The following is a 10,477-nucleotide window of genomic DNA, read 5'->3' as shown; positions in this document are numbered from 1 at the left end:
TTGCAGCGGAACCGAACTCTGGTTTTGCTTGCTTCCTTTTCAACTGTATCATCTTCCTGCTTGCGTGGTTTTTCAACAACAACAACAAAAAAAAAGCAAAGCCTGTAAAAGGAGAAGCCCCTTTCCTAGGAGCTAAAAGACAGGAAGTTTACGCGCTCGCACGCAGGATGGGGGCGGGGTGGGGTGGGAGCCAGGGGTGGGGAAAGGGGGGCTTTGCCGGAATAGGTTTTTACTCTTCGGTTCTAAAGGACAGCTGCTGTTAGGGCTGGAGATGCTGCCGCCCAGAGAACAAGATATAAAAAGATCTCTCTGGCTGGATTTCCTTCTCCAGTCTTGCCGACAACTTCAAGAGAAGGTCCCAAGCTGATAGTATTCATGTCTTCAGTTTGAATCCACATTTCTTTCTTGATTCAGCATGAGCAGCTAACAGAGATTCTCTTTTCGTCCTGAAATTAACTGAGGAAATTTATAAATTTCCTCGAAGCTAAATGTTTGTAAATTCTCGATTTTGCCTGTCTCTTGGAACAAAACTTAACAAGGTGGGGCACCGACAAGTTTTCCCCCCAAACTTTCCCTCAACTCCCCTGCAAGCAAGCGTGGACTCTGCTCTTGAGGTGCCTTTTGTCTGTGTGGCAGACATAGATCTGGGTTGAGGTCTTGCTCCCGCGTGCAATCTTACTGGATTTCACTCCCGCCTCTGTCTGAGGTTTGGGCTACTTTCGTTTGACATCACTCACCCTGCGTAGTTGAGGTAAGTCGTCGGTTTTTTTTTGTTTGTTTGTTTGTTTGTTTTTGTTTTTGTTTTTTCTGCTATCAGAGGTCAAACCTAGGACCTTGTGCGCGCCTTGCAAATGGTCTGACACTGAGCTGCACTCCCGACCCGTTTTGTAGAAACGATTTTTCTTTACTTGTGCTTTGACAAATGTGATTAAATCTGTACTTTTTACATTTCACTGTGGGTATGAATCACCTGAGGAACTTATTAAAAATAGGATAAAGGTGGCTTAAGAGTAATCAGAGTGTGTTGGTTATGTGTACGTAATCAGCAAAGAACAGACTTAACTAATTAAAGCAATAAAAACAGGAACTTGAGATGTAGTCCAGTAGTTGGATACTCGCCTAACATCTTTAAGGCACTGGGTTCATTCTCAGTCATGCTGTGAGTCTGGGATTCTGTTTATTTGCTGGTTTGTGTGGCTAGATCGCTTTGTTTTAAAGACATGGTCTCACTGTGTAGCCCTGGCTGGCCTACAGCTAGCTTTGCAGACCAGGCTGACCTCAAAGTCACAGACATCTACCTGACCCTACCTCCTGAGTGCTAAGGTTAAAGGCGTGCATCCCTGCATTCTGGCTTAGAATTTTTTAATTTTATCTAAAAACAAAACAAAAGTTTTTATTTTATTTTGGAATTTATTTATTATATTTTACCTAGGGCTTGAACTTAGTGACTCATGTGTGATAGGCCAGTATCCTACCTCAGAGCTATATCCCCAGCCCCTAGATTCTACATGTTACAATCTCCAAGGGATCACTGCATCTCAATGCTGTGGTTTGTGTTCCAGCCTTGAGTAAACAAGGGCTCAGCTCTCTAGAGATTTAGCTTCATCAGAAGGGGTTGCAAGGTACAGACAGGATGACAGGATTTGGCTGAGCACATGATTATGTAGAGCATTGAAAAAAAAAATCCCTGTGAGAAGTTGTCTTTAAATTCAGAAGTTCTCGTTAAAGAGTTCCCAGACATGTGTAACGCAAGCCCGGCTAGTCATGTCAGAGAGGAGACTGAGTGTCTCCTCTGGTTATACGTTCATCTTTCCTCTCCACATGTCTCACAATTACTTACCAGTCCGGGGCTGCTTTTGTGCTACGAGACCAGCGAGGAGCCGTTAAAACAGAAACTTGATGCTCAAAAGTCTAAAATATCTACTTTCCTGTCTTTTATAGAAGTGTGCCAAGCATCCCATGATGTAAGCAGAGGTGCTGTCTACTCTCTGGGTCCGAGGCTATGACTCTGACTTTGGCACGGGCTGTAGAAGATGGAGACAGAAATCCCTGCCTGTTTGAAGCGTACCTTATAGATAATAAGCAAGCAGAAAAGCAATATATGATACAGTGTAAAAAGGATATTCCAGAGGGCAAAAGGAGGTTTGACAACAAAGTGTTCGGGACAAACATTTGAAGGAAGCCTGAAGAGACTGAGAGAAAGGCAAAAGAGGTGGAGGAAGGCACGGTGCTTCCTGCTAGAGACATAGTCAGGAGACGAGTGAGGATGGAGTAACCACCTCATGGTTCCCATAGCCAAGCATTTGGTTGTACACAATGGTTACTGATGGCTCAACTTCCCACACTGCACTTTAACGGCACCTTCCACAAGCTCATTCACTGTCCTATGAAGCCAGCTCTATCGTCATGATAGGGGTAGACAGTAAATGGTGCGGACAGGTGAGCATTTCCAAACCTGCTTTGCCACATACATAGGCTTGTGTATGATGTGAAGCAGTGGTATGTCAACTACATGGCAATACCCTAGCTCTTAGAGGCAAGGCCAAGAAGTAATGTGCAATAGAAAAGGTATCCTTCAACTGCATGGAAATAACGCAGGTAGGACATGTGAATTTCCACCCTGAGTATGTGATTATCCTAGGAAGGAATAAGAGCCGTTTCCTTGGATTGGAAGGGTGCACACATTTCTGAAACTGGGTAACTACCTGGTCATCCTGGGTAGTTGTATCACATCGATGGCTTAGTATTGGCTTTGGCTGTTGGTAGATGAGGGGCCCTGCCAGAATGATAGGCAGAGCACGCTGAGAGAAGTGAAAACCATGTTATAAGATCGAACACTATCCTCGTTTGCTGCTGCAGCCTGTTTGTGACAGGGAATCATTGAGTGAATTTGAGGACGTCTTGGGAAAGAGTGTTATGGACCATTTGATTCTTTTCAAACCTACAACATTTTAGAACACTACAGTGGACATAAAGATATCCTTATATTGTGTCTCCCCAAACCCCACCTCCTCTTGTCTGATTTCCGATTAGGAGACAATTGCTGAGTTAACTAATGGTTGCATACTAGGGACTAGATGCTGTGTGTCCGTGTTAAACATCTTAATCTTGTGCTGCTCTGGAGCTGATGTTTCAGTCTGATAGAGGTTTTTGTTCCCACTAAATAGGTGAGTTAAATAGGAATCGGGGAGGCTGTTGGTTTTCCTGTCTATTTTGGTATTAGTTACTGAAATTCTCTTTAGGGACACAGTACTGACTGTCCTTTGTCCAAGATTCTTGGGGCCACACATGTTTCAGACTTGTGAACACATGCATTTATTCCTTAAACTCTGAGGATCAGACTCAAATCCAAGTGCAGAATTTATTCAGATTCTGTTATCTGCATACACTTTGTAATTACAACCTGAAGGGGAGCACACTTGCATCTTTGTGACCAAAAGTTTCAGACTCTGGAGCACTTCAGGTTTTGGATTTTTGGATTTGGGATTCATATTTACATGGTTTCTGCGTTCTTGGCTGATGAAGGGCAGGTCCAGGGCAAACCATTTAATGCTTGCTGCCATCCCAGCTGCCACTCCTCAGGGGCTGCCACCTGTATGCTCACCTGTAGAGTCTTGAAATATTTTCTGTTCCTAGACAGGTCAGGTGGGCAATTTAGAGGCCATAACTATGAAGCTCTAGAAGTGTTGACTATTTCTGGACCAGCATTGATTGGCAACCTCATTGCAAAGGCAAATCCACAGACATTAGCCTAATCCTCTTAAATCAGAAACCAGATTTTCTCTCTGGCTTGGTGAGGGGTGGTGGTACTGGTGCTTAAACTCGGGGCTCTGGGGATGTGCCCTCCTACTGACCTCCACCCTGCCGTGAGCTAATCTATCCTAAGAATCGCCACAGCCACATGAAATTATTGATAATACTAACTTCTATCAGTGTTCTCAACCAGGGACAATTGTGCTTCTTTTGTAAGACTGTCGAATATAATACACCATTTATGTATAAGTATTTCCCATGTAATTTTAATCTGAGATTCAAGTTTTATCTGTATTGGTTAATAATCTCCCACCTATGCTCACACAAGCAATCCTAATTAAATACAGCAGGCTACACACACACACACACACTCACTCACACAAAGACTTGAAAGTAACCAGGCGTGGGGAGGCAAAGGGGTTTGGTGGGAGAGGGGTAAGAGAGGATAAGGAGGATAAATATAATAAAAGTATATATATATGTACATATGTATTTATATATACACACACACATACATACAAATATATATGTACCGCATTGTGAAAGAGTCAATACAGGAAAAGAAAAACTTCCCACATATGCCCCTCAGTGGACTCTCAGTCTCTGAACTGACTTAGGGCTGAGTATTAGGTAAGGGCATACTTTGGTTCCCTAAAGTTTTGCCTCACAGACCGGGATTTCTTTCTACCTACATACATGGAGATTCTCAGTCCTGATGACCCATAAGCTCTTGCCCCAGAGCACAGCAGGTCAGAGGAGTCTGGTAAACTCTCTTCCCTCTAGCTTACCTGGAAATTGGATCACTTGCTCTCTCACAGTGAAGCTGTCCCGGCTGGCCTCGAACAGCTTGTGAGGGTACGCTTTCCCCGCATCAGTCACGCATACCGTTCTGTCTGACCCACAGACTTCTTCAGGTTTAAGTCATTTGTGTATCTGGTTCACCAAAGCATTTCCTGGTTGTGAGTCATAGTATTTCTCAGCTGAGTTGTCTCTTTAGCCCCCAGTAAGCATTTTTAAAAGATTGACTTACTTATTTTTTGGTATATGTGTCTGTGTAAGTGTATGCACACTTATGTGCGGGTGTACACATCTACGTATGTACATGTAGGCCAGAAGAGGGTGTCAGGTGTCCTCTCTTACTGTTGGCCTACTTCTTTGAGTCAGGGCCTCTCCCTGAACGTAAAGCTCACATTCTCTAGAGGAGGCTGGAAGCCAGCAATCCTTAGTGATCCTCTTGCTTCTCATCCCTCTCAGAGTGGGGGGTTCCAGGTGTCATAAGATGTCCAATGTGGTACATAGATGCTGCAGTTCAAACTCTGGTCTTCATGATTACACAGCGAGCGCTCTTAACAGCTGAGCCAAATCTCCAGTCCCAGCCAATTCATTTTTCATTTTTTTTTTATGCTGAGGTGTGTGTGCAAAGATGCCATAGAACATGTGTGGAGATTGGAGAACATCTTGTAGGAGTTGATTCTCTCCTTCTAATCTCTGGTCACTGGGCCTGGGAGCAAGTGCTTTTACTTTGTATGACATCTTCTGACTCTCATCAAGGAATTTTTAATGTAGTGATAGCAGTACTACCCCAGAGTAGTAAAGTTCGTAGATGTACCCCTTCAGACTGAACATACTGGACCTATTCTGTAAATGTTGCTCTTTTGTCTAAATTATGCGAGAGATTTTCTGGTTTTTCAGTTGCAGACATCATCGGGCCTGGACATTTATTACCTATCCTTTTTCAAGCTGTCAGCACCACCTCCATTCCTCCACCACCGTGCTTTACTCCAAATCTTGGTTCTTGGGGAGAGCACCCATGTCACTGGTTTAATTGTTGTTTGCTTGGATGATTGGGAATCCCAGGTTGGGCTTACCCTTGCTGTTACCCTGACTCAGCCTCCTTAGTGATGGAATTCCAGATACTTGATGCCACACCCGGCTTTGATGGTTATAACCCGAAATGACTGAGCATCTCTAGCTCTTCCTCCAGGTCCTACAGGTTTAAACTAACAAGTTCTGTAGCTTTTTTGAGGGATGAGCTCTCTCCCCCGGAGGGGACCATGTTACTGTCTCTGAGGAGTGGTTCAGTTATCTATTGCTGCTTACAAAACCAACTCAAATTTAACTCGGCAATTTATCGTTATTCTCATCGTTTGAGTAGAGTGAATTCAAGGCCAAGACTGGAGAGCTGATGGAATTTGTAGGATTTTTTAAAAAACAGTTTTGCTGTCAAATGAAGCAGAACAACAGAACAGTTGAAAGAGAATGTGGGATCAAGAGAAATATTGAAAATGAGGTAAATAAATAACAGCATGCTTATGCTGAGGCATGTGACCCCGATTGACTTCATATAAGGTAATACAGAAGAGAGAAAGGTTGTGATGTGGGAGTGATTTCTTATTAATAAAGAAACTGCCTTAGCCCATTTGATAGGCCCACCCTTAGGTGGGTGTAGTAAACAGAACAGGATGCTGGGAGAAAGAAGCTGAGTCAGAGAGTCGCCATTATTCTCCCTCTCCAGACAGACACAGGTTAAGATCTTCTCTGGTAAGCCACCTCGTGGGCTACACAGAATATTAGAAATGGGTTAGAACAATATGTAAGAGCCAGCCAATAAGAGGCTGGAACTAATGGGTCAGGCAGTGTTTAAAAGAATACAGTTTCCGTGTAATTATTTCGGGGCATAAGCTAGCCATGTGGGCGGCCGGGTGCCAAGAACGTAGCCTGCCACTCTAATTTCAGCAAGGTTGTCATCGAGCAAAGAAAGAGATGGGATTTGATGCAAAGCAGCTGCCCTGGCCTTTACATAGAAAAGTAGACAGCTCCTCTCATTAGAATAATAAAGGTAGGTGGGCACTTCCAGTGGTCTAAAAGTTCCCTTTGCTTCAGTTTTCTCAGTAAACCAGTAAGTGACATTATCATCTGAGAATCACACATACACACATGCACATACATGAACACACGTGCACTTACACGCACATCATGAGTGTGGAAGGGCACATCATGGGGAGTAGGAGTGAGTGAATCAGGTGACTACTGAAATAGGAAAATAAGGGCAGGAGTGGTTGCACATTCCTGTACTTTCGGCACTTGGGAGTCAAAGGCAGGAGAATCATGAGATTGAGGCCTGCCTGGGTTACATAGTAAGCCTCCACACACACAAGAGAGGCCAGGGCTAGCAGCCATACAGTATCAGTAGGTAGACAACAGTGAGGCATTAGGATTCCTGATGCTGAATTTAAAATTAGACGAGTCATTATTCTTATGTGATTTCCCCACTTCCATTCAGCTGCAGGGATGAAAAGGAGTGAAGTTAGTTACTGGGTTTTGCCTAGAGAGGGTGTGACTATAACAAAGACTGTCAACATTCAGCAGGCGTGGGAACTAGAGACACCTGAACAGGACGAAGCACAGAGAACACTGGTGTGCGTGTTCCTGCGGGGTGTTGTTGGGATTGGGTGACTAGTGGAGCTGGAATGGGTGGAATATGATGGCTTGGAAGTGAGACAAGATTGGTGATGGCAAATTCTCTGACATTCCCCGGGAGAACGTTGCTGAAATGGAAGAATGTTGGGAAGTCGTCTGTCTGTGTTGTGAGTTACTGAGAACAGAGACAAAAGGCGTGCTAGAGAGTGACAGAGATGGCAAGAACCATGCGAAGCAGCCAGTGACAGAGTTTAAAGATGTGGAATTCAAAGCTGAGACTTGGGAGGATTGTTGGATGGCCCAGTTTGGAATGTTTATCTTTTACATTGTTTTGGTTTCTCCTCTAGGGATAATCAGTATCATAATTTGAAATGTCCTCACGCTTTGGGGAAAATGTGTTGGCATAAAAACTTTTCATGCTTTAATCACAAGAGGGTGCCAGAGTCAAGCAAACGAAGTAGAGCTTTGGGGCTGGAGAGATGGCTCAGCCGGTAAAGGCGAGTCTCACAAGCAAAACTATGAGGAGTCGGAGCTTTGGGTGTTGTTGGCTCATCGTTAATAGCTCGTGTTCATGTTGAATAGGGGAGATAGTCACACATCCTTCATCACACACACACACATGCATATTTATGTGTATATGTGACATGAAGTTGAGGGGAGGGAGTTCTAGAGAGGCTGAAGGGGGCCAGAAGAATGTGTATATAATTAAAATAAATTGTATACTTATAATGAAGAGATGATTCATTTGCTGGGTTTCTGGACTATTTTTATTTTTGTTCTTTTTACCTGACGCACCATACTCCACCATCTCATCATCACTGAGACAGGTTAATGGGAGGAGTCGATGCAGAAGATAAAAGGTAAGGTTTCCAAGGAGAACATGTGAAAATAAACCAGAAAGGGCGGACCAGTGGCACACGCTTGTAACCCCAGCAATGGGAAGGGCAAGATAGGAGTGTTGACACAAGTTCAAGGACAACCAGAGCTATAAACTGGGTTTCAGGCCAGCTAATTAGGATGAGACCCTGCCTGAAAGCAAAAAAACCAAAACAAACAAGCGGAAAAACAAGGCCCGGAGAGATGACTCAGCTGTTGAGAGTATGCATGGCTTTTCCTGTTGCATATAACTGCCTGTAACTACAACTCTGCAGGCGCTGCATTCATATTTTCAAGCTCATACATGCACACGCACACACACATGCAAGTACACATGACTTTGAAAATAAAATTAATTAACAAAACTTAAACAATACAAAACAAAAACAGCATCTCAAATAAAAGTAAAGTAAATAAAAAGATATTTTATAATTTGTTTTGGCCCTCCTAAATAAAATATTGGATTATTGATATTTTCACCAAGTCATATTGTAATGTTTAGTATTAATTTGTCAACTTGTCAGCATCCTGAATAACAGAAGGATCCTCTAGATCAGGTTGACTGTGGTAGGTAGGAAGACCTACCCTAAATGTAGGCGATGCCATTCCCCTGGCTGGTCCCAGATGAATAAAAAGAGTAAGCAAGGTGAGCACCAACATCCTGGATACAGATTGTAAGACCCTAAGAGTCCACTGAAATGCGATTTCACAGAGTCCATCTTAAAAGATGGGACTTCTTTTAAAACAACGGGTGACCTCAGTTCCAGAAATGTGCTGTGATAGGGAAATTTAAAATGGACAGCCACCTGGACAGCCAATTAAGGTGTGAATGAGGTCCAGATGACTGAAGACATCCTGCCCTAGCAGATACCTTGCCAGTAATTTATGATTCTTTGTTAGGGTTTTGCACACAAAAACTGACTAATGGTTTCAGAAATCCTCTTCCTCTGTACCCTCTTTACCCAATCCCAAGATGCCAAGACATGTATCCCTTACTTGAGGTGTTTCCCCTTTAGAAGTTTGTCTTTTTCTGAACTCCCGGGCCAAGTTCTCTTCTTACCCGCTGTGCTGGTGTGCTGAAGGTTTGTGGTCCCAGCTTAAGCTTGTTAAACAAAGACCCTCTTGCATTGACATGGGAAAATCGGCTCTGTGTTTTCATTAGGGAGTCTGAGACACAGGCATGACAGATGCAGTGTGGTTAGTGTCCTATTCCTGCTTCCAGGACTTCTCCGGAACGCTCTACACCCTCGGACTTTGAAACAAATAGACCCTTTCTTCCTTAACTTTCCCTTGTTGAGTATTTCATCATAACCATGAGAAAATAACTAATACATACTTTTAATCCACTTAGAAGGTATTTAGCTGCAAGTTTGTGTGTGAATTAGCATTCTAAATGACTAAGAGATAGACCTTAATGAGGTGATATTCTTGCACACCATGTTTAGGCTATTGAGACAGATGTGTCTTTGTAAGTCAGTAAAGGATCTATCCCTAAGGCACAGACACGGGCAACCTTTCCAGTTGTCTTAAAAGTCAGGCACAAAGTCACAGAGTGAAAATAGTAAATATCGGAAGATGTTTCTGTTCTGCCTTTAAGCCAGCTGTTATATGGTCATATTGCTGTGTTCTCTTGAATCTAAAAATTCTCTCTGTTTCTCTCCTCTCTCCCTGTCTCTCTCCCTCGATACACTGTCAATACTGATTTCTGCCTTTAAGACTGCTGGTTGTGCAGCCACTTAAATAATCCAAAAGTGAGACCAGCTAGATAGCTCAGGAGATAGAGCATTTACACCCAAGCCCGAAGACCTGAGCTTGATCACTTAAGTTCCGCACTGCGAAGGAGACTTGACTCCCACTGGTTGTCAGCTGACCTCCACGGGTACATTTTAGTTGACTTTACAGTTGTGTAGAGTGACCTATACTACTAAGCACCCAGAAACAGTAAATAGGAGTCATATGTTGTAAGAAAGTGGTTCCATAAAATTATATTGTCAAGAGGTACCTTACACATCTTCATTTATGCAAGTCTACTCTGTGATGCTCATTTGATGGGGGAATCACCTGAGGATGCAATACTGTGGACTGTCCTTCTTCCTTCTGGAATTTGGTTGATTTCAAAGGTGAAGAGGGACACACATTTTTTTCCTAGCATTTTTCATCTGAGCCAGTTATGTCCATTCTATAAACTGTGGTGCTGATGCTTTTGTTGTCCAGATTTGTAATGACAACACTATGTCACAAGCATCACTTGGCCAACACCGTAAAATGATAATGAAAAATTCATCCCAATTTCAGTGATCCTAAGATGGGAGGGAAATATGTATTTAATATATTTTAAAATTATTTTTATTTTTAATTTTTTGAGAATTTCTTACCATAGTACCATATTTGTCATTAAAATATGCACTGTAGAAACAACTGAATATAG

General features: G+C 42.9%; 1 protein-coding gene across 1 annotated transcript in view; it reads left to right on the top strand.

The window, feature by feature from the left end:
- Positions 1–261: 261 nt before the first annotated feature.
- The window catches only part of LOC126501293 (broad substrate specificity ATP-binding cassette transporter ABCG2), a 103,581-nt gene continuing 93,365 nt past the window's right edge, over positions 262–10,477 (top strand). The window contains exon 1 of the mRNA XM_050141898.1: positions 262–751. The gene's annotated coding sequence lies outside the window, so the exon portion shown is untranslated. The remainder of the gene's footprint in view (positions 752–10,477) is intronic.

This window comes from Alexandromys fortis, unplaced genomic scaffold (genome assembly GCF_014885135.2).
Source record: "Alexandromys fortis isolate MF-2015 unplaced genomic scaffold, M_Fortis_MF-2015_v1.1 scaffold_30, whole genome shotgun sequence".
NCBI lineage: Eukaryota > Metazoa > Chordata > Mammalia > Rodentia > Cricetidae > Alexandromys > Alexandromys fortis.
This window is presented reverse-complemented; position numbering and strand designations above follow the sequence as displayed.